Source organism: Camellia sinensis, chromosome 11 (assembly GCF_055761805.1).
Source record: "Camellia sinensis isolate YWXY chromosome 11, ASM5576180v1, whole genome shotgun sequence".
Lineage (NCBI taxonomy): Eukaryota > Viridiplantae > Streptophyta > Magnoliopsida > Ericales > Theaceae > Camellia > Camellia sinensis.
Window position 1 is genome coordinate 102,130,476 of NC_138971.1, and position 27,652 is coordinate 102,158,127.

Here is a 27,652-nt window from a genome sequence, read left to right on the forward strand (position 1 = left end):
TGCCTCAGCTCGGGAACTTGGGTACGAGAGGGAAAGGTCATGCAATGAGCACCCCCGCTCGCCCGATCAAAGGATCGGCCTTTACTAACATGATATGTTGTTTTTGAAAACACGTGCATTCTTATTCTGGTTATTAATCTAATTTACTATGTGATGCGCACAGCATACAAGTATAGACTAAATCACTCGAATTGGAACAAAACATCTCATGTTTGTTTGTTTGAAAAATGGTTTGAAGTTGCCACTCGCAAGTAGGCTAAGTCGTGGATTTTGCCACCCTCAAGTGGGCTTAAAAAACAACATGATTTGCCACTCTCAAGTGGGCTTAAAACACACATTTTGATGAATTGTTCCAATTCAAGCAATGAAGCCTTCATCCATAGGCATTCATGCAGTTAAACACTTAAGCAGTTAGCCTCATGGTAAGCATGCTATCATGGTAGTCATACACATCTCATGTAGGGATCCTAAAGCATAAACACTCACAGTATACTCCGAGCCAAAACAGAAGCTAGTTAGTAATCATGCATGATCCTAGCTATGTCAAAAATGCCTAATGCAACACATGCAAAATGCAACTAAGATAGGTTCGGCTATTCTAAGATGTCATGTGAATGCAACTAGATAACATGTATTCAAATTGGAATTGAAATACAATGCAGATAGCATGATGCGCCGAGCCCAGTGCATACAAGACAAATGAATGAATGCACGCATGCAAAGCATAAGTCTGCTAATTAAAACATGCCCTAAAACTAACCATCGAAAGCTGATAAGTAAAAGGGAGAAAAAAATGGAGGTTGGAAGACATGCATCACACACACGCACACTTATTACAACAGTTGTGACCTCTCGACAGAGGGTCCAAATAATAAGCTAACTAGCTAATCTAAACCAATTAACCTAATTATTACAAAATGAAGCTAATTAACTAACAAGTTAACTAATTATTACAAAACAAGCTAATTAACTAACAAGTTAACTAACTAGTTATTACAACACAAATTGAATAGCTAAGGGACATTAACTACTTAAGTACAAAAATGATTGCATTTGCTTGCTTAAGCAAAGCAACTAAGTAAAGCAAATAGAAGGGGCCTTGGAGCGAGAAGCGCATGCATGCTCGGTCGCCTCGTTCAAAAATCCATCTCGATGCCCCAACTTGCCTCTGTTTTCAATTGTTCTCAGAACACTGTACAAAGCTCCAAATAGCTTTTGCTCAACCATGGGAACCTCCAGGAGCATGGCCAACCACTTGGTGGTGTTGCTAACCTCTTGCTGACCACTTGCCTTTGCTGTAGACCAGAAAAAGTGGTCGGCCAGCCACTTTTACTAGTCTGCCGACCAGTTTTTGCTGCCAAACTCCAATTTGCTGTAACGGAGAACAAGAAGGGGCTAGGCAATGTATTTGCTAGATATGTGTGCACAACCACTCTCCCTATCATTTGATGAGCTCAAGGGAGTGCGGGTCTCGACACTCTTGCCACCAATCGCGCATCTCGATGCATGATGGCCAAAAAGGCAAGATTGCACATTTCAATGTAAATGAATGCACAAAAGACAAATAAGAGCCTCCGCCTCTATCATGCTTGATCAAGAGGGTCGACGACCAAGAATTGAGGCACGTTTCATCACTTCAAGTATGAAACGTCCCTCGTTTCTCATGTTTGAACTAACACCCTAGCCAAACACAATGCAACACAAGTATGCCAAATATAATGCAACGCAACATGAGCATGCAACAACATGCAAACCAACAAGCATGCAACAACATGCAATGCGACAAGCACGCAACAACATGCAAACCACATGATCAACTTATCTATGCTAATGGCATGCAAAGAATGCTAATGCAACATAAGCATGCTAACAACCATGCAATGTGAGCATACTAGAATGTACAAACAACATGCTATATGGACTTAAACCGAATATGGACAGACCTCAATCATGCCCAAAATAGTGGCCAAAATGCAGAAATGAAGGCATGAAATGCAAGACAATGCATGCACATGCAATGGCTTATCCACTAGGCATAAGATCACAACTCTCAAACATGAGCAAGGAGTGACAAACATGGAAGTGTGACAACACCAAATGCACAGAAATGTCATGTGAAATGGTGCCAAACCATTCAAACAACGCAAGTATGGCATGCTAGAATCCTTAAGCATGAAGGCTAGTGAATAAGACTACACAAGAGGCATGCAACGCATGGTTCAAATGGATGAACCAGCCACAAATAGAGCTCAATTGGGTCAAAACAAAGACCAAAACATCCTAAGATGGGAGCTCAATGGTCTAGGCATGCATGCATACGAGCTAGGCCACAAACAAGGCAATAATGGCATGACCCTTAGAGGCACTCAAAAGGTGAAAGAAATGGGAACATGGAAATGCTATATGCTCTAAAATAACATGTAAAATGATGCCAAATCATGCACATGTTACAAATGAAGCATGCTAGGAGACTCAAAGCTTGAAACTAAACTAGGCACTTGCACTATAGCTATGCAATATAAGAACCATATGGCAAGTACAACCCAAAACAATCCTAAAGCATGCTAAAATGATGTTAAAACATGCATGGACCAAAGCTAAAACAAGTTAGCATGAAGGGCATAAGGCATGATGTATGCAAGGCCAAAATGGAGGATTACACTACACCTAACAAGACCAAGCATGAGATGGCTTTGCCAACAAAAATCAGAGTTATATCATGGCAAAATAACCCCAAATACACACTGAAATGATAGCTCGCAAGCTTAGGCATGATGGCATACACAAAGGCTCATATTTAAGGCTTAAAGCATAAACCCTCCAATGCATGGAAAGAGTGACAAATGTGAGTGCATGACTATGAAACATGCATTGAAATCTCATAACAAATAGTGCCAAATCATGTAAATAGCCCAAGCAATGCATGCTAGTGGACTCAATACACAAAGCTAGTAAGCTAGATTGAACCATGGCTATACAAAGCAATGCATGCATGACCCAAAACACTTAAATAGAGATAGAGCATGCTAAAACATGAACAAAAGCTTCTTGAAGTTGAGCCAAAAGCATGCTAGAATGATGGTCAACAGCATGATACATGTTAGGCTAGTTTGTGGAATTGCACTACAAGTGCAAAGAGCATGCATGGGGCTATCAAACCAACCCAAAAAGATCTAAGGCATGTTAAAACAACACTAAATGCATGCTAAGATATGGCCAAAATGGGCTAGCAAGACATGCTAAGACATGAGGCCAATAAAGCAAGCAACCAAGATACAAGGAGTGGGGATGACCCTCTCCTATTTAAGACCTCAAAACACAAGTTTTACCACTGAAAATCCTTTGGATTTCAGTGGTTAAAAGGCCAAGAGAAAGTGAGCTCAAGGGCCTAAAGTGATGGTGTAAAACAAAGCCAAACAAGGCATGCAAGGGAGTAGATCACCCCCAACACCAAAGAAGCCTTAAACAAACATGTTAAGCACTAAAAATTAGAACTTTTTACAGTAGAAAGTTAGGCCTAAAACAACATGCAAATAGGGCCAAAGGATTAATCAAAAATAAGGGTTTAAGAGGTTAGAAGATCGCCCTTATAGAACAACTTTAAAGCAATAACTGCAGCAGCTTTTTTGGATCAAAACCAGTCCAAAAACACCAAAACCAACTTCAAAGTGCCTCAACTCCAAGAGTATGGTGTTTCACTATGTTTTTGTGTGTAAAAGTGTGAAGAAATGACACTTTCAAGCACAAATATGAAGAGCAAGAGCAATATAGAGATAGATGGTATATGTATAGCTCAAGCAACTTTTTTTGAACCTAAGGAATGAGGGGGGGAGGTTCTCTTTTATAGAGAACCAAAGTTTAAGCTTGTTGAACAAGCTTAGGCCTTCAAGCCATCCCTCCATACAAGTTTATGGAGGATGGTTTCTGTGCCCTCCAGCTGTTACAGCTGGCAAGAAAGATCTCCAAAAAGGTGATGGAAAGCTACCGATCACTTGAAATGGTCGGCCAGCTACTTGTAGTGGTCGGCCGACCACCACAAGTGGTCTTCCAGGAAGACAAGTGGTTGGCCATGGGGGAGAGGTGGTCTACACACTAAAAGCAAGGTGGTGGTATGGTGGCCGACCACTATTGGTGGTCCAAAGACCAAGAAAACCAGTTGGCCGACCAGAAAATCGACTAGCAGGCAGGAAAAGTGGTCTCCAAGGGAAAGAACTAGTCTCCCACCCTTATTCCACCCTCCAAGAAAGGAAAACAGGGTTTGTGCCAAAAACAAACCAAAAAGGATGCAAGACAAGAGTCCAGGAGGCAAGGCGCGCAACCAGAAGCCCCGAAAACTAGTCGACGGGCACCGAAAGCGGTCTACGAGGGAAAAGTAGTCTACGACCACAAAAAGTGGTCTCCCAGACCACAGTGTCCCTCTAGGAAAGGTCAACAGGGCATGGTTCGAAAACCAAGCCAAGAGGAGAACGTTAAGCAATCCCGAGACAAGGCGCACAGCCGAAGGCTCCGAAAACCGAAAATCGAAAACTAGTCTAACAGTAGGAAAAGTGGTCTACGACCTTAAAAAGGTGGTCTACAGACCTCTCCCTCCCTCTAGGGAAGGGAAATCAAGTTTTGGTTCAAAACCAAACCAAAAGGGAAACAAGACAAAACGCTCGGCCAAAGGCTTCGGAAACCGGAAACTGGCCTCCAAGAGGGAAAAGTGGTCTACGACCACAAAAAGATGGTCTACCGACCTCTCCCTACCTCCAGGGAAGGGAAAACAAGGTTTGGTTCAAAACCAAACCAAAAGAGAAACAAGACAAGGCGCTCGGCCAAAGGCTCCAGAAACCGAAAACTGGCCTCTAAGAGGGAAAAGTGGTCTACGACCACAAAAAGGTGGTCTACAGACCTCTCCCTCCCTCCAGGGAAGGGAAAACAAGGTTTGGTCCACAAACCAAGCCAAAACACAAAGAGTTTAGAGGCTTGGAAGCAAGACACTCAGCCAAAAACTCTGAAAACTCGAAACGAGCACAAACATGCATAATCATCGAGCGCTCAAACGATGACGCCTGAGTCTTAAGGTCGGTCAAAAATGGGGTGTCTACACTTGGCCAAGTCTTCTTCCAGTGTAGCCAAGTCATTTAGGCAGGGTTTCGGCCAATCATTCTGATTCTGCCCTAACTGGTTCTCCCCAATAGTGTTAATATTGAGGAAGTCTAGCAATATGACTTCTGGCTTTAGCTAATCAATGGCCACGATGTATAAGCTGGGTTTGTACTCCTCTGCGAGTGAGGCCCCTTTCTCTATGACGTTGGCATCAAGCAAACCCTTCTCTAGTGCACTTTCTTTCTTCTCTACCTCTACCGCCACAAACTCGGGTTGGGTTTGCGGTGTTAAGTCCATCATGCACATATCCATGGCTTCTAGAATAATCACCTTTGACTTGGATAGATGGGATAGGGTAATATATGCGCTGGGATTATAGATGGGTGGTAGTGTATGGATTTGGTTAATGTTTGTAGGTGGGGGGACTTGGTTATGTGTAGGAAGTGGGTTGGTAGTTAAGTTTGGTTTGGAGGGTGGGACAATGACTTTGTTGTCAATGAGATCCTGAATGTCATGATGTAGGCGGTAGTACAAGTCTATGGGATGACCATGTTGTTGGTGGAAGATGCAATACTGAGTAGGGTCATGTTTGGGTGGTAATGGGTCAGGAAGTGGTCGAGGATCGAGGGGTTTGAGATGCCCCTTTTCCATTAACAATTTGAGGGCACGGGCTAGGCTCATATGGAGGGGGTAAAGGTTCTTCGGTTTCAGGGTGGGCCGATGTTTTGTGAAGGTTGTGAGGTTGTGGCGGCAAAGGGATCGGCCATTTTGGCCACTGTAACAACTATGCTGACGTCTGTAGGCTGTGGAATAGTGCTACTACTAGCATTGGTACCCCGAGAGAATGGCCTTCTTGTAGGTTCACTTGTTCTGTGAATAATGCCCTTCTTGAATGCACTCTCAGTCTAGACCCCCAACTCATGTTGGGAAGCAAAGGTGGATAACGATGCCACTATCATTCTTTGCAGCATGTCTGGTTCAAGGTTCTGGACCACCAATCGGACCTGCTCTCTTTCAAAAGGTCTATTTTTCATTCTTGCTGCTTTTTCCCTCTATCTGACAACAAAGTCAATGAATGATTCTTTGGGGTTCGGGTTCTGGGTAGTAGCCTCTAGCTCACTGATGGTTACTTCTATCTGAGTGTTATAAAAGTACTGGTTGACAAATGCCTCAAATAGCTCTTCCCAATTCCGCTTTGTAGAATCCTCCAATTTAATGTACCAAATGGCCGCCACATTAGATAAAGTTCTCCCAAACAATAATAGTTTTTGTGCTCTAGACAGGCCCATTGGTCTTAGCACATCTAAAAACAAGCGCACGTGCACAATCGGATCCCTACTTCCATCGAATTTGTCGATGTGGGGCATCTTAAATTTCTCCTATAATCTAACCGAAGCCTCAGTGTACCAATCTTCGATATCTGGAATGGAGTTGAAGCCTTGGGACTTTTTTAATGCTTTCTCTAGCTTGGCAATCTTGATCAGGGCCCAATCAATTTTATTAATATCAAAGGGAAGTATTCCCGCAGGGGGTTGAACCAAAGGCCTATAAGCCGAAGCCCAGGGAAACATTTCCTAAGGGTCTGGGATTTGGGGATTTTCTACTAGTGGAGGTGGATCTGGGTTTTGCTAAGCAGTCGGGATTGGATGTACAGTTAACGCGAATGCCCCAGACGTGTGCCGTAGCTTAGCAATGATTTCATCCTATGCGGCCATCCTTGGGTTCACGGTATCCATGGTTCTCTGGAAAATTGCTATTATGGTAGCAAATTCTTCTGTATTTTGTGCCATTACTGGGCTAGGTGAGTTAGATGCTGGTGAACTATTTAAGTGAGAGCAGATAGGTGTTTGCTAAATGCTTTGTATTGGTGCTGCTGACTGTCTATTCTGTCTTCGTCGAACAACTAGCGGAAGTGAGACTAACACTGGTTGACCGCCAACAAGGTCTTGAGCTTTACAAAGCCTGCCAGAGCGAGTCCACACAACTTGGGGAATACCGGGTCTTTCTAAAGCTATGATGGTAAACTATGTAGCAAAAAATAGAAAAAGAAAAACCATTGATCAAAAAATCGGAAGGCACTTCGGCCCAATTCACAACAAATAAAAACAAAACTAAAGAACTACGATCCCCACTGAACTCTATTCTCAAACTAATACCAATATGAACCATCTTGTATAGTCTCACTGTAAAAGCACATACCAAGTAAAAGAACCGAAACACCCTTATGAGGAGGGTATGGCTACCCTGTCCAAGATTTTGTCATGAACTAAGATTCGCTATTTCAAACAAAGAGTCTGACAACATCTTGCAAACGGGGGGCATCCTGTCCTAAGTTTGGAATGGTCACTATGGCTTACTACATGAAACTAGGCCAAATGGTCAAAAGGGTACCTCGGCAAGATCACCTAATATACCTCTTCCACCTAACACCGAGAAGTAAAAGGAGGATCAAGTGGTAAATCGGTAATCCGGATCTATGGGTTGTATTTCCAACATAACAGAGCCCATGACCGGTCAATCTTTTGGCAAGCCTCCAGCAAACCGTCCAAGAATAGCAGATGGAAAACACAGTGACTTATAGCAGATATTTCAAATATACACCACTAGAAAAAGTGATCTCATATGTACATTACTCAAATTATTCCAATTCAAGCAATTGGCATTCATCCACAGGCATTCAAACATGTATATCACTTAAACACTTAGCCTCATGGAAACATGCTTGATATGGCAACACAAACATACAAAGAAATATGCTAAAACAATAAGTACTCACCTCGTACTCCAAGGCAAGCCAAACAAAGCAAAATAATTAGAAAACATGTATGCTCCTAACTTATGCAAAATGACTAATGTGACACATACAATCATGCAAGAAAATAGGCTCGGCTACTAGCATGGTATATGATTCCATTCAAGCCATGTGATAAATCACGTATTCATTTAAGAGTGTTGAATGCAACATTAGTTAGTATGATGAGCCGAACCATAAATGCATGCGAGATAAGTGTATGCAAACATGGGAAATGCTAAGGAACCATGATGTTCTATGCTACCATTATAAGTGGGTAAATGAAAGGAAGAAAGAAATGGGGGTTGGAAGACATACACGTTATTACATATTTTGCTCTTACGCAGGAGGGTGTGAATAAATGTCCAAATATCTGAATTAATAGCTAATTATTACAAACCCAAATGAATACTAACGAATTTAAAACTAGCTAAGTTAATAACTAGCTAAGTTAATTGACTTCCAAGGGACACTAAGCTAATCTACCTAATTTATTACAACAAAGACGTTATATAAAATAATAATTGCAACAAGGATATTACAACAATGATAATTACACTAATAATAATTACAACGATAATATTTAATACAAACAATCAATAAGGCACAACGATCCCATGCGCAGTGCCCAGAAGCCACTTTCTTTGCCCAGACTGCTCTGTCTCACTGTCAGCCACTACCCTCTGTTTCTACCAATAGCACACTGTTTACTAAACATTTGGAGTCGGCTGGCCCCAAATGAGCTCCGGCTGGACCCAAAAAGTGTCGACTGGCACTAAATTTTATGCCAAAAAGTGTTTTGTGCTTTGAGGTAAGAACAGTGCATACAGAGCCTTTCTAGGCCCTATTTGTCTCTTCTGCTCTTCTCTGTCATGGGAAATTCAAGAGAAGAACAATTTTGAGTCCAAAACCACCAACGAGCACAATTGGATGGCTTGATGATCCCGAGCATGTTTGGACAAAATTGATAAATATAATGGAAAACCACACTTTCCTCCTATCATGAAGGCTCAAAGAGGAAAGTAAACACGCACCAAGTCTTATCAACGTATCATGGATTAATACGTGACAATTCCCGGAGTGATGGACTTGTCATAACGTCCGGCCGAATCCGACCAACTCTAAACATTTTCTTTATGTTGGTTTATTTTAAGCCGATTTTATTAGTCTTTGTCATTCTTTAATTAATTTTTCCAAAATGATGTTTAAGTCCACTAAATGAGAAGAAATGTCAAACGAGAAGTGATTCTTGGCATAAAAGAGAGCCTATGCCTTGACGATGAACCTCCGTAAAGGTTAAGCCATTGAGCATAGGTTTCTTTCTCATGCTTTGAATAATCGTTGATTAGTTAAAGCAATTCTCAAAACAAAACAAAAGAAGAAAAGAGGGAGGGTGCAAAAAATGATCGTGGGATCAGTTATTAGAATGAGACTCTTCAACATGAAAATTAAATAAAGAAAAACTATCAAAGCTTGTGTGACACAACAAAACAAGCTAGATATGAAGACTTACAACACAACAAGCTAGACATTCAAAGCATACACTAATTAAATAAATTACAACAGCCCTAAAACAGCCCCTAATATGTTGAAAACAATGGCTAAAAATCATGTTTAAAGAGCATAAAAATATAGGAAAGAACAAGGAAATGAAAGGCTAGTGAACAAAAACAATGAGAGTTGTCTAACCTCTCTATTTTTGAGACCTCAAACCATGTTTTTTAGCCTTTATTAAACTCTGAAAATCAGTTTAAAAGGCAAAGAAAAGAGGGTAGAACAAGGGTGAGCTATGAAATAAAGAGCAAGAAAGGGTGTTAACCCTCTCTATCCTTTGGTAGCTGTTCAAACCTAAGTTCTAACACTTGAAATAGGATCAAAACAATACAAAAACACTAGAAAGAGATAGAGAAAAACAGAAATGAAAGCAAGGGAAAGGTGGTAAGCTTATACCTTTTGAAAAAGGTAAGCTCTTGCCTGTAAACCAAACTTGGTCCAAGCACACTCTCAAGTTTGAATTGTGTTTCACAATGCTCAACCAAGGTTCTAAGTTCTTGCTATAAGGTTGGCTATGGTATATAGATATAGTACAAGGATGATCAAATATCTCAAAGGTAGCTTGCCCCAGAAGAAGGAGCTCTCAAGGGTTATTTAGCTTCTTTGAAATGTTTCCAACCTCTAACACTTAGGTATATGCTCGTATTTATAGAATTTGAGCAAAATAGGTCATAAATATCTTCAAAAATGGACAGCTGGCCCATTCCCGCCCAGAACAGTGTTTCTCGCTATCGAGAGTTGGCTGGCTCCCAATGTCTATAACTGGCACCTAATGTGGTACGACCGACTCCCAATGTATTCCTTGGTTCCTCTGTTTCAAACTCAGGGTAGGGTGTCAAAATGGTCAAAAATGAATTTATAGGGTAAGAATAATATGAATATGAAGGGTTTGGAATTAGTTTTGGAGCGTGAGCCTACATTCCTTCGTTGAGAATTTGAATCATAATCAACACGACTTCATCATCGAGTGCACAAGACAAAATGTTCAAGTCTTGCGAGCGGTCAAAAATGGGGTATCTATAGTTGCCATCTTTGACAAAACTCAAAGTCATGGAATAACATGAGTGAATGTCAAAGCCCAGAGACGACCCATTCGACGAGGCCATAAGACTTGGGCAAGAAAACAAATCAAAATACAATTATCAAAGGTTGAACTTGAAGGTTGCCTATGTATCCCTTTGCAAGGAATCAAACCAGCGTAGTTCAAGGGCAAGGTATGCAAGAAACATAACTTATGATCATGTAATGAAACAATGCAATGGAACAATAATATAAATAACAAGCTACGAAACAGTGTTATAAACAAAAGTAGGTATGTAATGTCTGAATGAAAGCAAAACAACTCAAGCCGCATATCACATGGAGAGAGGTAAGCAGACAAACACGGGGACAAAGAGAGTGCGAACCAAACCATGTCCCGTGCAAGAAAGACGCCAGCCTACCTACGTCCCACGCAAGGAAGGCAGAGGGCGATGGAAACACCTGGCACACCCAAGGTTTAACCGAAGAACTCGAGATCCTAACACATCTCATGCAAAAGGAGGAAAGGCGATGTGAATAGATAGGGGTTGGTACATGATCTGGCGCGATAACAGCATACACACGTCCTGAAGGTCTCTGCTCAACTTGCTTACCCCTCAGAGCATAAGCCTGATGTACTGACTAAGTTAAAAAGGGTCCCTGATTGGGCCCCGCAGCCTGTGCTGACTGTGCAGGCTGGTGGCTCTGTGTTTACCTTGAACCAGGGGCACCAGGTGTGCCACCCAACTATGGACAAAACCTCTTCATGTGCACCACCTGTCCACACTGATAACAAGTGAGCGGCTGGCCTCTCCCCTGACTCTGCTCCTGAGATCGAGCCGAAGATGATGCAGACCGCTGCCCTCTTCCTCTCTGTGGGCAAGCTGGAGACTTGTGGCCTAACTGATCACACTTGAAACAAGTGACATCTTCCTAACCACCTGTCCCAGAACCCGAACTCGATGTTAGAAAAGTGGACCTCGACTGAGCTCCATGGGATGACTGGGGGTTAGAACCCCTCTGTCTCTTACTGTCTCCCGGAATATCCTAACTCTTCTTAGAGCCCCTCCTCCTCTCCTCCTTCATCTGCATTATGGTCTCAAGATGAGCCACCGCCTCCACAAGGCGTCCATAATCCCTAATCATTGACCTGACTACCTTGAACGTTAGCCTGGTCCTCAATCTCTTCTCGAACTCTAAACAATGGCACTCTTCGATCGCCATTAGTTCTTGTGCTAACCTTGATAAGCTAGTAAATATGGCCTCAAACTCAGCCAACGGAGTGTTCAATTGCAATAGCTTGGAAAACTGATCTCTCAACTTCTCCCAAATAGTGGAAGGCAAAAACTTGTCCTAGAAGGCATTGACAAAAGCCTTCCAAGCCACCTCAATTCGCCCACGCGCATACTTCCACCATTGACCCGCATCTCCCTTCAGTTGGAAGGATGCTAAGGTCACTCTCAGCTAGTCGTCCTCAATGCCAAACATCTCGAATGTTTTCACTATTTGCTCTAGCCACTCATCTACCTCCAATGGCTCCTTGGGATCGCCCACAAACTCATCCGGATTCGACCAGAAAGACTCTAGCTTCAAGAAAGATGGCCCTACCTCAGCTACTTGGGCCTGGACTTGATTCTCAACTTTGAGAATGTCCATGGATTCCCGCAATACTCCAGTTATTTCATGGGCTAAGGCGCCCATGGGCTATTGACCCACTGGTTTGGCCATATTGGCCTGACCAACCCGCTTCTCTTACGCTGGAATATCATCTGGTAAAGGCACCTCATACTTCCTAGGCTTACCATGCTTACCATCACCACGTCCATGTCCTAACATCCTAATAAAGGTAACACAAGAGATTAGCACATTTACAAATGTGCTGAAGCTAACTCACTCGTGTCCTAATGTGGTGGACAACAGTAATTCACTCCACATAAGTACGTTGTCACATAAACACATATGAATTTCATTTCCGAAGAACGACCGTCCTGCGGCGTTGCCAGAATCCCAATTAGAAATAGTAGTGATCAAGTGCTCTTTTAATAGGGCTTCTAGAAATCCGTAAACTCAATTAACATCCTAAAAAATAAATCACATACCCATATAACCATATAAGCATGTTATCATGTAAACACACCGTACATACTAAAGTCTGTATCAAGAAAGACAAACCCATTATGGTAATAACCACTTCCCATGTACCTAAAGTATTCAAACCCAGTATGCTTTGATACCAAGTTGTAACGCCCCAAAATAAATACGAGAAACCCATCTCATAGGTGGAAATAAAGTTGAAACAAATTACTTTCATTCATCGGAGTTAATATACAAAAGGTGGCACATGCGATATACATTCATAAACAACTCATTCTGAATCTACAGCATATGTTACGAAATAGTGAAAAGTAATGAAAGCTAAACAAATATTCATCTACCCTAAAGGCTTACATCTTTCCAAGTCACTCCTTGGTCACAACAAAAATGAGACTAGCTCAATACAATTAAGTCCTTGGCTATACAAAGCAAATACAATCAAAAAGAAGCTCTTGCTCCAAATCTCCCCAAACTACTGTCTTGGCAGAGACATATCTCCAACACCTGAAAATGGTTTTTCCTAAATAGAGTGAGCCAAAGCCCAGTAAAAACAATCTAACATAATATATGAATCGTAACTAAGATATACGTATGAGATGCATATTCAATGCCCATGATAAAAATCATTTATAACTCTTTTGCAAAACTATGCCATGCCAAGTTTTATATTACAATTCAGGTTACCTCAATTCATTCTATCTCGTTTCATGATTCATTCACCATTTTATCTCATTTCATAAGTCATTCACCAATTCATTCAGATAACCAAATTGAGCGTACAACTTAATGAGTTTCAACTCAACACAACCATTATACAAACACTTCCATTAATCATTTTAAGGATATTTCGTCCGCAATAACCAACACCCATCTATACATACGGTTTTCAAGACTTTCACCCTAGACACACATGCCAGCTTAATTCAATAGAGTCCATCCCCTTTCTTCTCCCAAACATCATACATATACTGTGAAACCCCTGTCCCGTAATATGTTAATTAGTCCTTAATATAACTATGATTATGTGTTTAGTATGATTTTGTATGCCATTATGTGAAAATATGCGGCTTTGAACTTCTATCTGTTCACCGTAGGAATATCTGTTTGAATAATCTACTTTGAAAATTAAATTGGAGGCCTTATCGGCCACAAAACCCGAAATTGATTACGCCATTGTGATTGGCATAATTTTTAGAACCTACGGTGAAATTTAATTAGAAATTGATTCGAGTTAGATTAAATTGATTTAATTGTTGAATTAGTGCCAATTATTCATTATTATTAAATTGATGTTAGTGGGGTTGGTAGTGTTAAGACACTACACCTTGTATTCTCTCCTCATAACTTCCCTTGGCTGATCAAACTCTAAGAAAAACAAAGGGAGGGCCGGCTGTTAGAAAGAGAGTGGGAGAATTGGGTGATTTTGGCTCAAAGTTTGGGGAACTTGAAGATCAAACCCAAGATTTTGTTATAGTTTGGGAGATTAAACTCTTAGGTAAGTAAACTCATGGATTTTTGTTTGCAAATTTGTAAATTCAAGTGTGGTTAAGGGCCAAGAACATGAGTTAGCTTGATTATAAGGAAATTGAGTTGTTTGTGTTCAATTGAAGGTCAATGAAGGCATGCATGTATATAATTGTTGTGGAAATGCATAATCTAGCATGTATTGAGTTAAACATGGAAATAAAGGTGTTAAATCTTACATGCAAGCATGCTTTTGTTGTATTCCATGAGAATGGACACCATTTGCATTGTTTGGGATGGAAATGAAATCAAGATTAGCATGCATGTTTGAATAATTAAGATATGAGCTTTGAATGTATGATTTTGTTTGTATTAGAATGAGTTGATGGGAGATTGGGGCATGCATGTGAATTAATTGTGAATTGGGCTCCATTGTAATGTGTTTTGGTGTTTATGGCATGTTAGCATAACTATATTTGAGATTTGAGCCATAACATGCATGTTCTGCTGGTTGAAATTCGAATTGGAGCTCAAGAACTCAATCTGGAAAACCCAGATTTTTTATGTCCGCTCGAGCGGGGGAATAGCCGCTCGAGCGGAAAAATCGTGCTCCCAGCACTTTTTGCAATGTTGGATGTCCACTCGAGCGGGATATCTCACGCTCGAGCGGGGAGTTTTGTAGACAGGCCTTCCGCTCGAGCGCTCTATTCTACGCTCGAGCGTATTTTTCATGCAACCAGTACTTTTGCAGGCCTTAAGGGTCTGCTCGAGCGGGGAAGTTGACGCTCGAGCGGGGACCCTGTTCTCTGAAATTCTGTATGCTCGTTCTGTGTTTTGTTTTCCGTTCTCTTTCACTTGTAAGCACTCTTAGGCATATGTTAAGCATTGTAAATGAGTTAATGAGATAAGAATAAAGCCTAAAGAGGAATATGTGAATCAAAGAACGGATTGAACTGTTAGTGACCCCTTTTGTGTTCATGAAATGTGTAGGGTCAAGCTCCAGGGCAAATCCACAAGCCGATCACTGTGAGTAATATCGATATTTGAAAGCTTAGCAATGTCCAACTGTTTATTCCCTTATAAGCTTTATGAGTTGCTAATTGGGATTGTGGACAAAAGTCTAACATGAATGAATAAATGGACCTAAGGTTGTTTTGATAGAAATAAATGGGCCTAAGGTCGTTTTGACATAAGTGAGTGGGCCGAAGGCCGTTTTGACATGAATGTATGGGCCGAAGGCCATTTTGACGTAAATAAATGGACCTAAGGTCGTTTTGACATAAATGAGTGGGCCGAAGGCTGTTTTGACATGAATGTATGGGCCGAAGGCCGTTTTGACGTAAACGAATGGACCGAAGGTCGTTTTGACAGAAATGAATGGACCGAAGGTCGTTTTGATAGAAATGAATGGACCGAAGGTCTTTTTGATAGAAATGAGTGGACCAAAGGTCGTTTGGACATGTATGAATGGACCTAAGGTCGTTTTGACATGAATGAGTGGGCCGAAGGCTGTTTTGACACGAATGTATGGGCCGAAGGCCGTTTTGACGTAAACGAATGGACCGAAGGTCGTTTTGACAGAAATGATTGGACCGAAGGTCGTTTTGATAGAAATGAGTGGACCAAAGGTCATTTGGACATATATGAATGGACCTAAGGTCTTTTTGACATGAATGAGTGGGCCGAAGGCCGTTTTGACACGAATGTATGGGCCGAAGGCCGTTTTGACGTAAACGAATGGGCCGAAGGCCATTTTGACAGAAATGTATGAGTCGAAGGCCGTTTTGACATAAATGAATGGGCCAAAGGCCGTTTTGACATGAATGGAAATCTGAATGGACCAAAGGCCAGAATGTTTGGAACTACAGTCACTTGATTTGAATTTTGTATAGTTATATATCTGTTAAATAGAAATATGAATTGGGCCCAAGGCCGTTTGGAACGTGTTGTTCTACATTGTTATGTAACTTCTGTACTTGATTTGATATTATTCACGGGTGTAGCAGCGCCCGCGTGGGCCTCGTGCTACAGCTCGGACTCGACTTTCGCAGTCACGGTTCTTAATCTGAACCAAAGAGTCCAAATCTGGCAAATCGTTTTGAGAAACTGATTTTTTGAAAAAGTAGTGCCAAACATGGACTGCTTTGCCAGATACAGAGTCGCCACCTAAATATTTTTTTTATGGGAGAATTTAGGAAACCCTGACTCGGTGCCGAAGGCCACATGTCCGTCATCACCGGAGTTGTCTCGGCTCGGGAGCTTGGGTACGATCGGGGAAGGTCAGCTATGAGCACCCCCTTTCGCCCGGTCCGAAGACCGGCCTCTACTAACCGTGATATCCGTTTTTAAAAACTTTATGTGTTCTTATTCCAATTATTAGCCTAGAATTACTATGTTATGCGCACAGCAAACAAGTATAGACTAGATTGCCTAATTTGGAAAGAAACATTGCATATCCGTTCATTTCGAAAATGCTTTGGAATTTGCTACTCGCAAGTAGGCTAAAATGCGGATTTCAACGAGTCTTTCCAACTCAAACAATCCAACCTTCACCCACAGGCATTCAAAACAGTTTAACACATAAGCATCTAGCCACATGTTAAGCATGCTGTTATGGCAACATTCACACTCATGCGATATGCTAAAGCAAAAATACTTACATCGTACTCCGTGCCAAAACAGTAAACTAGTTAGCAAACATGTATGTCCTAGTTCATGTGAAGTGCCTAATGCATCGCATACAAAATGTCGCTAAGATAGGCTCGGCTATCCTAAACATGTCATGTGAAAATGCACAATTATCACGTATTCAGTTTGAAAATTGAAGTATTGATGCAATTAGCGTGATGTACCGAGCCTAATGCATGTAATACAAATGCATGGATGCACACATGCATAGCATAAGGTATGCTAAATTAGACGTGACCTAATACTAACCATCAAAGCAGGTAAGTAAAAGGGAAGAAAGAAGTGGGGATTGGAAGACATTCACACACCCACACACACTTATTACAGATTTGCCCTCGCTCGGAGGGACCGAATAAATATTACAAATTAACTAACTACGCAAGCTAATTAATATTACAAATTAACTAATTTAATTAACAAATTAAATTAAATTAATTAAAGCAGGAAAGCGTCTCGGGAAACGCGCCACCATGCGCAAGCTGCCTCTGTTTTCCTCCCTTTCCTCCTCTGGAGGTTGTCAAAACCTCAGGACTACATCCTTGGACAGAGGGGATCACCACCGGCTAGATGAAACTTCCACCGGCAGTGTGGTATGGCCATCGGCACAAAATAGGGCCTGTCGGCAGAGAAAAATGTGCCGGTCGGCACATTACACTGCCGGTCGGCAGAGTATTTCTGCAGAACCTGCAACTCACAGCGACAAAGGGCAAAACAAGGCATGGCAGCATATTTCAAGGCATGTATGCACCAACCATGTCTCTTATCATTGTAATGACTCAAAGGGACATGTGCCTCGATTCTCGGACCACCAATCACGCATTTCCATGCATGATGGCCCAAAGAACCGAGTATGCATCTTTGATTTCAAATGTATGCACACCAATCAAACAAATAAGGCCCAATTCCTATCACCAATTCAAGGAACAAGGCATGCATGCGAAATGCAATGCAACCTAGGCATACAAGCTAGGAATGCAACATGGCATGGCAATCAACTCATGCAAGCATACAAGCATGCATATGGCAATGCAAATAGATGCAAAGATGGACTTAAACATGAATTAGGCGACTCTAAAATAGGCCTAAAACAGTAGCCAAAAGTGCTAAAGAGTGAGAGCTAAATGGCATGCACACACACATGCTCATAAGGACCAACACTTAAGCATGAATCAAACAACATTCAAGCACACTTGAAAGAAGGAAACATGGACAAATTAGCATGCAACATGAGCCTTAAAATCATGTTATAAAATGATGCCAAATCAAATTATAAATCAAGTCAAGCATGCAACAAAAAGTCCAAGTGTTCAAGGCAAGTTGATAAGGCATTGAACTACACTTATCATGACCAAACATGGCATGCATTAAACAACTAAAAAATAGATTTTTAGCTCATAACAAGGCCAAAGGACTCCTTAGATAGCATCTAAGTGGCCCAAATTCAAAGGCATGCAAAGGCACCAAAACATGGAACATTGCAAAACATGCTTTCAAAGCATTAAAGAGACATGCGAGGCAATCAAACAAGCATGGAAATGGGACTGAAATGACATATAGAATGATCCCAAATCACCAAAACAATGCAAAGATGGCATGCTACACATGCACATACTCAAGGCCAACAAGCCCAAATGCAAAGGAGCCTTATAATGCATGCTAAAATCGACCCAAACGACTATGGACAGATCTAAAACATGGCAAAATAAGCATATAACCTTCACAAATACAAGCCTAAAACATGCTCCAACAAAGGCTAACAACCTAGAACATGTTAAGGCACAAATAAGGCATTACATGGCAACTATGCTAAACATGCATAAGGTTCCAAAACCAACTTGAAATCATGTTATATCATGGATATATAAGCATGAAAAACAAACCAAACATGCTCAACACACACTCAAGCATAGGCTTCTTTAAGAGGCCAAAATGTGCCCTTTTCAAGGACAACAAGGAGAGGGGGTGGCCCTCTCCTTCTTGGGACTTCAAAGCATCATCTTTACCACTGAAATCCCTCAAGATTTCAGTGGTGAAGAGACCTCAACACCAAAATCCCGGAGCTAGCACAAAATGGCTCAAAATGAGGCCTTTTGGGGCTTAAGGGTGGTCAACACCCCTCAAACAACAAAACACTCTTAATAAACAATAAAGAGGGCTTAAAAATAGAACTTTTTTATGTTATACAATAATCACAAAAACAGCTCTAAGATAGGTATAAAATTGATGCAAGAATGGGGAATAAAGGTGTAAGTTTCTTACCCTTGTAGTCCTCTTCAACAAGGATGCTCCAATGGCCTCCTTTGGCTCCAAATCAGTCAAGAAGCTCAAGAACAACCCCTTAGAACTCTAATCTTAAGAGGAAGGTGAAACACTAGGTGTTTGTGTGCAATAGTAAGGCACAAAACACCTAGTGTGCAAAATGGGAGGGAAAGAGAGATAGATTGAGTGTATCTAACCCTAACCCTAGAAAACCAGAGCTCTCCTCTGTCTTTTTTCTCTCAAAAATGTCTAAGCCTCTCTCCCTAAGCCTTAGAGAGAGCCCTCTCTATAAGCCTCTTGTAAAGCTTATTCAACAAGCTTTGCAAGAGGGAGATCCCTCCATACACGTGTATGGAGGGGAGAAAAAGTTATACAGCTGTCCAAAAATATCTGCAAAAGCAGATGAACAGCAATCGGCCGGCAAAAAATGCCATCTTGGCCAAACAAAGTGCCGACCGGCACAAAAAAGTGCTGACCGGCAACAAATAGTGCCGACCGGCAAACTATTTTGCCGGTGGCAGCAAAAAACCAGCCGGTGGCCTCTAGCCACTGCCGGTGATGGGTGGGGATGGTCTACAAGCCCTACCCTGCCCTTCCAAGGCAAAACACAAGTGTTCGGTGCAAAACCGGACACTGAACGGTCAAGTTCGGAGATTCTGAGGTAGGGCGCGAGAGCCAAAACCTCCGGGAACTCCAAACAAACACAAACAAGGATAATCACCGAGTGTTCAAGCGGTGACGTCCGAGTCTTGAGGACGGTCAAAAATGGGGTGTCTACAGTTGCCCCTCTTTGACAGAACTCGAAAGTCATAACAATGACGGGAGTGAATGTCAAAGCCTAGAGACGACCCATTTTTGACAAGGCCGAAGACTTAGACAAACATGCAATACAAATAAGATATGCGCCCGAAGGCAGGGGCAAAATGCACGACAATGCACAGAGCCGAGCATAACTTATGATCATGCAAAGAAAGCTGTAATGAAGCAAACATGCAACAATTTTAAGCTAGCATACCAAACTACACTACAATGCAGAAAGGATGTAAGAGAATTATGGAATTCTCAATACGTCTCACTCGGGAGATACAATACCTGCGCGGCTCGTCTGGTTGCACCAGCTTCAAATGAACCGTACATACAATATCGTGCCTGAAAAAGAAAACAAACTTAACAGGTACAATATTGTTAGCAACATGCATGACAATGCAAATGTGGATGCAAAACGATATGCGATATATACAAAACAATGTATAAACAATGCAAATGCAGATGCAATGTAATTGAAACAATGCAAGCTACATGCAAAGCAATTGAATCGTGATCCAATCACGAGCGGTTCGAAACCACACCTATGTCAAATAGATTGATGGAGGTAACAAGTCTGTCTACCATAGAACGGTCAACTGAACTATGAGTATTGTAGACAGACGCAAGAACAAGTATTGGGTGGAATGACACAAGTGGGGAAACAACCCGCTGGAGAAAGGACTACGATCCTAATGCCGGATGCAAAAATTACACTACAATGTAATGGGTGGATATGGCACGCAGGCCAAACCAAATCTTGCCTAGGAAAGGCATGCATACATACAAGCCATGTGTAACACAGAAAAGGTGCCGCAACCCTCAACCAACATATCAACGTGGAATCGGCGCGATACACATACAGAACTGTGTTCTAACATGAAAAGTAAGGGCACATACCAGACCAAGCTCAACATGGAAAGGCGCAAGCCAAAGGCGGAAGGTGATGCAATGAATGCATGCAATCTACAATGCAATATTTACAAATATGCAATGGAATGGATACAATGGATATGGCATACAAGCCAAACCAAATCTTGCCTAGGAAAGGCATGCACACATACGAGCCATGTGTAACACAGAAAAGGTGCCGCAACCCTCAACCAACATATCAACGTGGAATCGGCGCGATACACAAGAACTGTGTTCTAACATGAAAAGTAAGGACACATACCAGACCAAGCTCAACCTGGAAAGGCGCAAGCCATGGATGGAAGGTGATGCAATGAATGCATGCAATCTACAATGCAATATTTACAAATATGCAATGACTATGATTGCAACTTTCCCTATCTTACCAACAGGGTGATATACTAGGTTGGTTCAGTATCCAGAACTGAGGCGTAGACATGCCGCCTCAACCTATGGGGCTTCCATACAGATTTCAAGCCGAGGGTAAACCTCTGGGTATTTAAACCAGACTTTAGTCTCGGAACTCCCGAACCTTTGCGTTCTAGGCATAAGCCGTTCGAACTCTAGTTTCCACCGTCCCCGTTGGTCTTCTAGGAACTCATCGCAAGCACAGACAGGTGGCTTTACCAGACCACCGAAAGTCGTTCGGGCACGACAAACACCGGAGGAATTGCACCTTCAGAGGATTTAAGGTCTCCTAGACCGGGATGCAAAATGTATGCATGACAATGCATGTTTTGTTGTTTTTTTTGAAATGCAAATGATGTATGAAATGCATGTTGCATGAGATGCGCGACAACACGCGGCTTAAGATATGTACAAAGCAATAGTGTGCACACCAATGCAATAAAGGTCTTGCACCTTCCAAGGATTTAAGGTCTCCTAGACCGTACGTGTTTAAGGTCTCGCCAGACCATGCGTGTTTAAGGTCTCGCCAGACCATGCGTGTTTAAGGTCTCGCCAGACCACGGGGGTATTTACAAGACGCGTGACAATGCGCTGAAGGTTTCGCACCTCCAAAGGATTTAAGGTCTCCTAGACCGTGCGTGTTTAAGGTCTCGCCAGACCGTGCGTGTTTAAGGTCTCGCCAGACCGTGCGTGTTTAAGGTCTCGCCAGACCGTGCGTGTTTAAGGTCTCGCCAGACCGTGCGTGTTTAAGGTCTCGCCAGACCGTGCGTGTTTAAGGTCTCGCCAGACCGGGCGGTATTGCACGACGGTATGATGCGCAAAATAGCGCAATGCATTAGGCAACGCGAGTGCACAAGACAGTGCGATGGAATGCATGCAAAATGCAATGAGATGCGCAAAACAGCGCGAACAATTTTGAAATGCACAGAACAGTGCGATGCGCAGAACAGCGCGAGGTTTGAAATGCACAAGACAGTGCAATGCGCAGAACAGCATGAACAATACAATGCACTAACAAGTGCAATGCGCAGAACAGCGCGAACAAAATACAATGCACTAACAAGTGCAAGTAAGGTGCGCAAGATAGCGCGAACAAAATACAATGCACTAACAAGTGCAAGGCCAAGTGTGACGTGCATGCCACACGGAGTGTAAATGGGCTTAAATGCGCAACAACGCACGTATTCCGGAATGCATGACAATGCATGGAATGGAAATGCAATGATGATGCATGAGAAATGTGCACGACAATGCAAAGGGGTGCGTGTTGCAACGCATGTAACACGTGCATAACAATGCAAATGTGTGGCGCGTGACAGCGCGATGTAATGCACCGAAGTAGTGTGATGAGTTCGTGCAACACACATGGGGCAACTTTTGAATTCAAAAGGATACAAAAAGGATACACCTTGCACGAATTCGAGTGCCACGCACTGGAGACACGGCCCGAAGTCAAAACGGAGGCCGGTTGAACATCGGAGATGCACTTTGTTGCACTTTCTTGAGCTATGAAGACCACAAACTTCTCATATGGCCTAACCAAGGCTGTGGGAACCCCACCGGCCGTAATGGGAGGCCACCGGCTGGACATCGGCACAAAAATAATTCTATCGGCACAAAAAGGTACCGGCCGGCACAAAACATTGCCGACCGGCAAACAGTTGCTGAATCGGGGCAGTTTTGTCTTTTCACTTCGGGCATTATAAAATAGGGCTTGAAAACCCTATTCTTCACTTTTCCACCGCCGAAAATTCTTGCCCTCTCTCTCTAGAGTGCTTCTGTCTCATTTTTCGCCCGTTTCTTCGCGTTCTACGCCCGTTTCGTCGTCGGATTCGCGTTTCTCTTCGCGTTTCGGACACTTTCCACCGATCACATTCTCGTTTCGGCGCCTCGTTCGGCGTTCTCGCCTTCTCGGGGTTTGTTCCCCTCACTTTCCTCTTCATTTCCGTGTCCTTTCACATTCCGGCCTTCCCGGCCATTTCCGACCCTCTCGGGAGTTGACTTTTCAGTTGACTCTTCGTATTCCGGCTCGGTTTTCCTTTTCTGGCCATTTTCACACCACTCTCTACATGGCGGACGACATTCCACGTGTCGGGACTCCCCCGGACCACGAGATGGATCCCGGGGTCGAGCTCCTACCACTGAGCGAGCGCCCGTTCGATCCGGCGACCTACCGGCCGGCGATTCACGTTCTGCCCCCAGACGGCCTGCGTCAGTTCCGGAGTTTCGAGAGGTACGCGGCCCCTGAGCTACTGCTGCGTGAGCCTACCTCCCACCTTTCATTCGGCACTCCCGAGGTAACTCTTCATCTTCTGCTTTACTTTCTGCAATGTAGGATACAAAACTGCCATAGTTAGCTGTATTCTTTAATTGCTGAAACCTGATATGCCGTAGACCGTAGTTGACTGTAAACATACATACAACTGATATCTGCTTGAGACTGACACATGCACACACACTGCACTAGTCCTGAATCACCCAAACACACGGCACACACTGTATTCTACTGCACACACACTGGTACCCAGTATTTGTCTGAATCTGTTCGATTTGCACACATGCCACATCTGTTCTGAAACGCCCAAACACGCTGACACAGCACACGTATTTTCTATAAGCACACCGGCACCCGGTATCTGCCTGAATCTGACAAACTTGCATACATGCCATATCTGTCTTTTCAAAACTGCATTTTGAATGTTGTCTTGCAATTGTCATTTTCCGTTTACAGGAGGGTTCCCATACCATTCGCGGGTATGGGAATACTGGTGCGCGAGAGTGGTATGACGAGCTCCCTGATGCGGTCCAGCGCATCGTGGACCGAGCGGGCTTCGGCACCTTCTGCCGAGGGCTCTCTAGGCTCTCCACATGCAGACCTCTCCTTGCTGCTTTGGCGGAGAGGTGGTGGGACACCACCGATTCTTTCCATTTCTCTGCTACAGGAGATATGACGATGACCCCTCATGACTTCTCGATGCTCACAGGCATTGGGGTAGGGGGTGATCCGATCCCCTTCGACATAGCGATGGATGAGTGGACCGCCGCTTAGGTTCATTTACTGGGGGAGGCCCCTCCGCTAGCTCGCCCAGGCTTCGTCCGCTATTCCTGGTTCGAGGCACAGTTCAGGGTCCTGCCCGCATTGGGGGAGGAGACTCAGATGACCGAGGAGGACGTGGAGAGATATGCTCGGGGCTTCCTCATGTTCCTTTTCGGGACTACTATCTTCGCCGACCGGGCGAACACCGTGCCTCTCTGCCTTCTCAGTGCACTGGTGGACGTCCGAGATATTCTGCACTTCGATTGGGGCGGCGCTGCTCTGGCCACCTTGTACGGATATATGAGCTCGGCTTCTCGCGGCAGCGGCCAGCTGCTCGGAGGTTACTGGCGAGCTTGGGAGGTACATTTCTTCTCCACTTTTCATTTCTGTCTCGTACTTTCTGTACTCTGTATACTGCACACACTGCGGGCTGCTTTACACTCACTGTATACTGTACACACGGCACACACATACATTCTGTTTTACACTGACTGTACACTGCTCACACTGTACACTGCACACAATACACTGCACAACACACGGCTCTGCCATTTCTGCTTTATTCTGTATACCCTGCTTTATCTGAAGGTCATACTGACATCTGTTTTGCAGTTGTGGGTTTATGCCTACTTCCCTAGGCTTGCACCTGTGCCAGTTGCGGAGCCTCCTCCGGCTGTTCCTTTCTCGAGTCGCTTTGACAGGGGATGCACCCGGCGACCTCGGGAGACATTCGGCTTCTTCCGCCGATACTTCGACACCATCACCCCCACAGAGGTATGCTTTACTTTCAGTTCGTTTAGCTTCGCTTTCCCACTGCATGTTTCAATAACAGTAGATAACAAACTGTCTGTTACTTTCAGATCACATGGCGGCCATGGGCTTCCTTGCCGTCGGCGATGCGGGGTCGGTTCCCTGGTGCTGAGGAGACCTCGCGTTTCCGGATTCTGCTAGAGGGCCCGGTCTGTCGGGCTTGGTACCTGGGGGAGCGTTTTCTACGCCAGACCCGCGGGTTACCTGAGCAGATTTTCCCGGCTCACCCTCCTGCAGAGATGAGGGAGACCGAGGGGCTGACCCCTGAGCAGCTGGATGATTACTCCATCGGCTGGGAGGAGGCCGGCTTCCGAGGCACCGGCGACTATCAGGAGTACGTGCGGACGTACCTGATGCGACCTTTGAGCGGTCGTCGAGCAGAGGGGGCCAGGCCTGTAGCATCGGCGGCTGGGGCCGGAGCAGGAGCAGGGGCTGGATCTTCGAGGAGGGCCCGAGTCCGTGGCAGGGGCGGAGCGCGGGGAGGACGAGGAGCTGGCTGGCCTGCCCTGCCTGCTGTACTGACTTTCCAGGGGCAGGGTGGGTCGACCTATCAGATCCCCTTCGCCCCTCCACCGGCTGGTCATGAGTTCACTGACATCCCCGACCTTCCGCCGGTATGTATCACTGCACTTCGTACAGTTATCTCACTTCAGTTTACTGATATTCCACAGAATACTAATGCATCTGATACCTTTGCAGGCTTCTCCTGAGTACACCCGTCAGTCGTTGGCGATGAATGCCTCGATGATGGGGATGCTCCAGCGGACATTTGACCTTCTAGCCGTCTATAGCATACCGGTATGTCCTTCTGACACTGGCCTCAAACCATTCATACACTGCTTTACATAATCTGATGCACGGCACAACACCTGATACACTGATCTCACAGTATCTGATACACTGCATACACTACATTCTGCACTGTACTCTGTACTGATAAACTGCTCACGGCATTCATACACTGTATCCATACACTGCATTCTGCACTGATAAACTGTCTACAGTATACTGATGCATTTCACTTTTTGTGTGCTTTTTCAGCCTCCCTTCCAGATTCCCATGGCAGGAGGTGCTCCAGCCAGACCTTCTGTCCCTGCCCGGGGGAGAGATGAGGAGGGCAGGATATTTCCCCGCACTAGGGGTGGGCGTACTCACGTCGGGAGCAGCTCGCGGGCTCCAGTCCCGGACGATGACGACGACGAGGAGTCAGAGGCGGAGGCAGGGTCGTCGGAGGAGGAGACCGCAGACGGTTCTAGCTCGGGCTCTGATGACGACGCTGTTGATGCTCCTGGACCCTCGTCCAGGAAGAGGACCAGGACAGACTGACGGCCCTTGGAGTGATTGACACAGATGCAGATTTTTGCTATCTTTTCTTTCTTTCCTTGTACTTTTCTTTTTGGTTGGTAGATAGATTACCTTGTACTGCCACAGGCAGGTTTTGTTTCCAAAGCTTGTACATTTGAAAAAGATAATGAAATGAAACGAAACGAACTTTTTATCTGAAAAAGTGTTTACATTTACACATTTCATGCATTGCATCGCATCTCATCATGTTACACCTCAATGTAAATGGAATTGATTGGTTGTCTGAAAATTGAACACTTGCACTGTAATAATCAGATAACTTAAACAGCTAACAACCGAAACAACCCAAGCAACCCACTGCCTGATTCTTAGACACACAGCCCTTACTCTGTTGGGGATTGATCTGCATACAGCCCAAAACACAGCATTCGATTCATTCTGCACACGGCGAATTCTCAAACAAACAGCCCAGTCTAACAGGACGGACCTCAAAGATGGAACCGGTTGGAGTCAAAACACATTCAAATGTAGAGAATGGCACAGCATTCTGAGCATAGATGATTTTTGAAATTGAATAAGGGTTTTTCAAACCGGGATGTCGAGCCTACCACTGAACAGAGCGGAAAGGACTCAAATATAGGTACACGACCTAAACACAACGAGACACGCTCGGGAAAGACTAAAAACAAAAGACGAGACCGTCAAATGAAAGAGACACGACACACAGACGCGTAACCAAAGATGGGGGACCTCGGACCACGAGGAGCCAGTTCAATCTGGGTATTGTTTCCCACCCCTTCTTATTTGTGATTCTCACATCACTCAATTCTCAAGCTCGGATTTTCTCTCGAAACCCTTTTCCTCGCTTTTCTCTCAACTTACACCTCTCTATTCTTCATTCTCTCATTTTTCATCCCTCCCCGGGGTGATTGATGGATAAATGGAAAGGTGCGGGTTTATGCTCGACACCGTTAGCTCACGGCTATTCTTCGGGCAGGCAGAGTGCTCTTCTGGCAAGTACGTCGATGACGGGGGAGAGACAGAACGCCTGGCTCAACTGTGCCCCTAGTTCATCATTTTAACCATTTTTTCCGTTTTTGCTTTCTACTAAAACGGTTTTGATCGAAATGAGAGTCGGATTAACGTACTTGTTCGACTTTTGTTTTGAAAAGCATGCAAGTCAGGCAGCAAGCACTGAAAATTTTCCTTTTAGGTCCAAGACAATGGTCCGGTTTTGGAAAATGAAATAGTTTTCGAGAAAATAGTCAACCTCAGTAAAAATTTTCAAAAACTATTTTTTAAACAGCTGATGCTCAACAAGCATGGAACTTACTCTTCGAGATGCGCGACCTCGGATCGGAGGCAATGGAAAATTGCCCCTGGTTTGAAGGAGGGTGGGAGGCAACGGAAAGTTGCCC

General features: G+C 43.8%; 1 long non-coding RNA gene across 1 annotated transcript; it reads left to right on the forward strand.

The window, feature by feature from the left end:
- Positions 1 to 24,140: 24,140 nt before the first annotated feature.
- On the forward strand, positions 24,141 to 25,128 carry LOC145803190 (uncharacterized). The gene is made up of 3 exons (XR_014345311.1): positions 24,141 to 24,479; positions 24,732 to 24,893; positions 24,980 to 25,128. It is a non-coding gene; the product is annotated as an uncharacterized LOC145803190 (long non-coding RNA).
- The last annotated feature ends 2,524 nt before the right edge of the window (positions 25,129 to 27,652 follow it).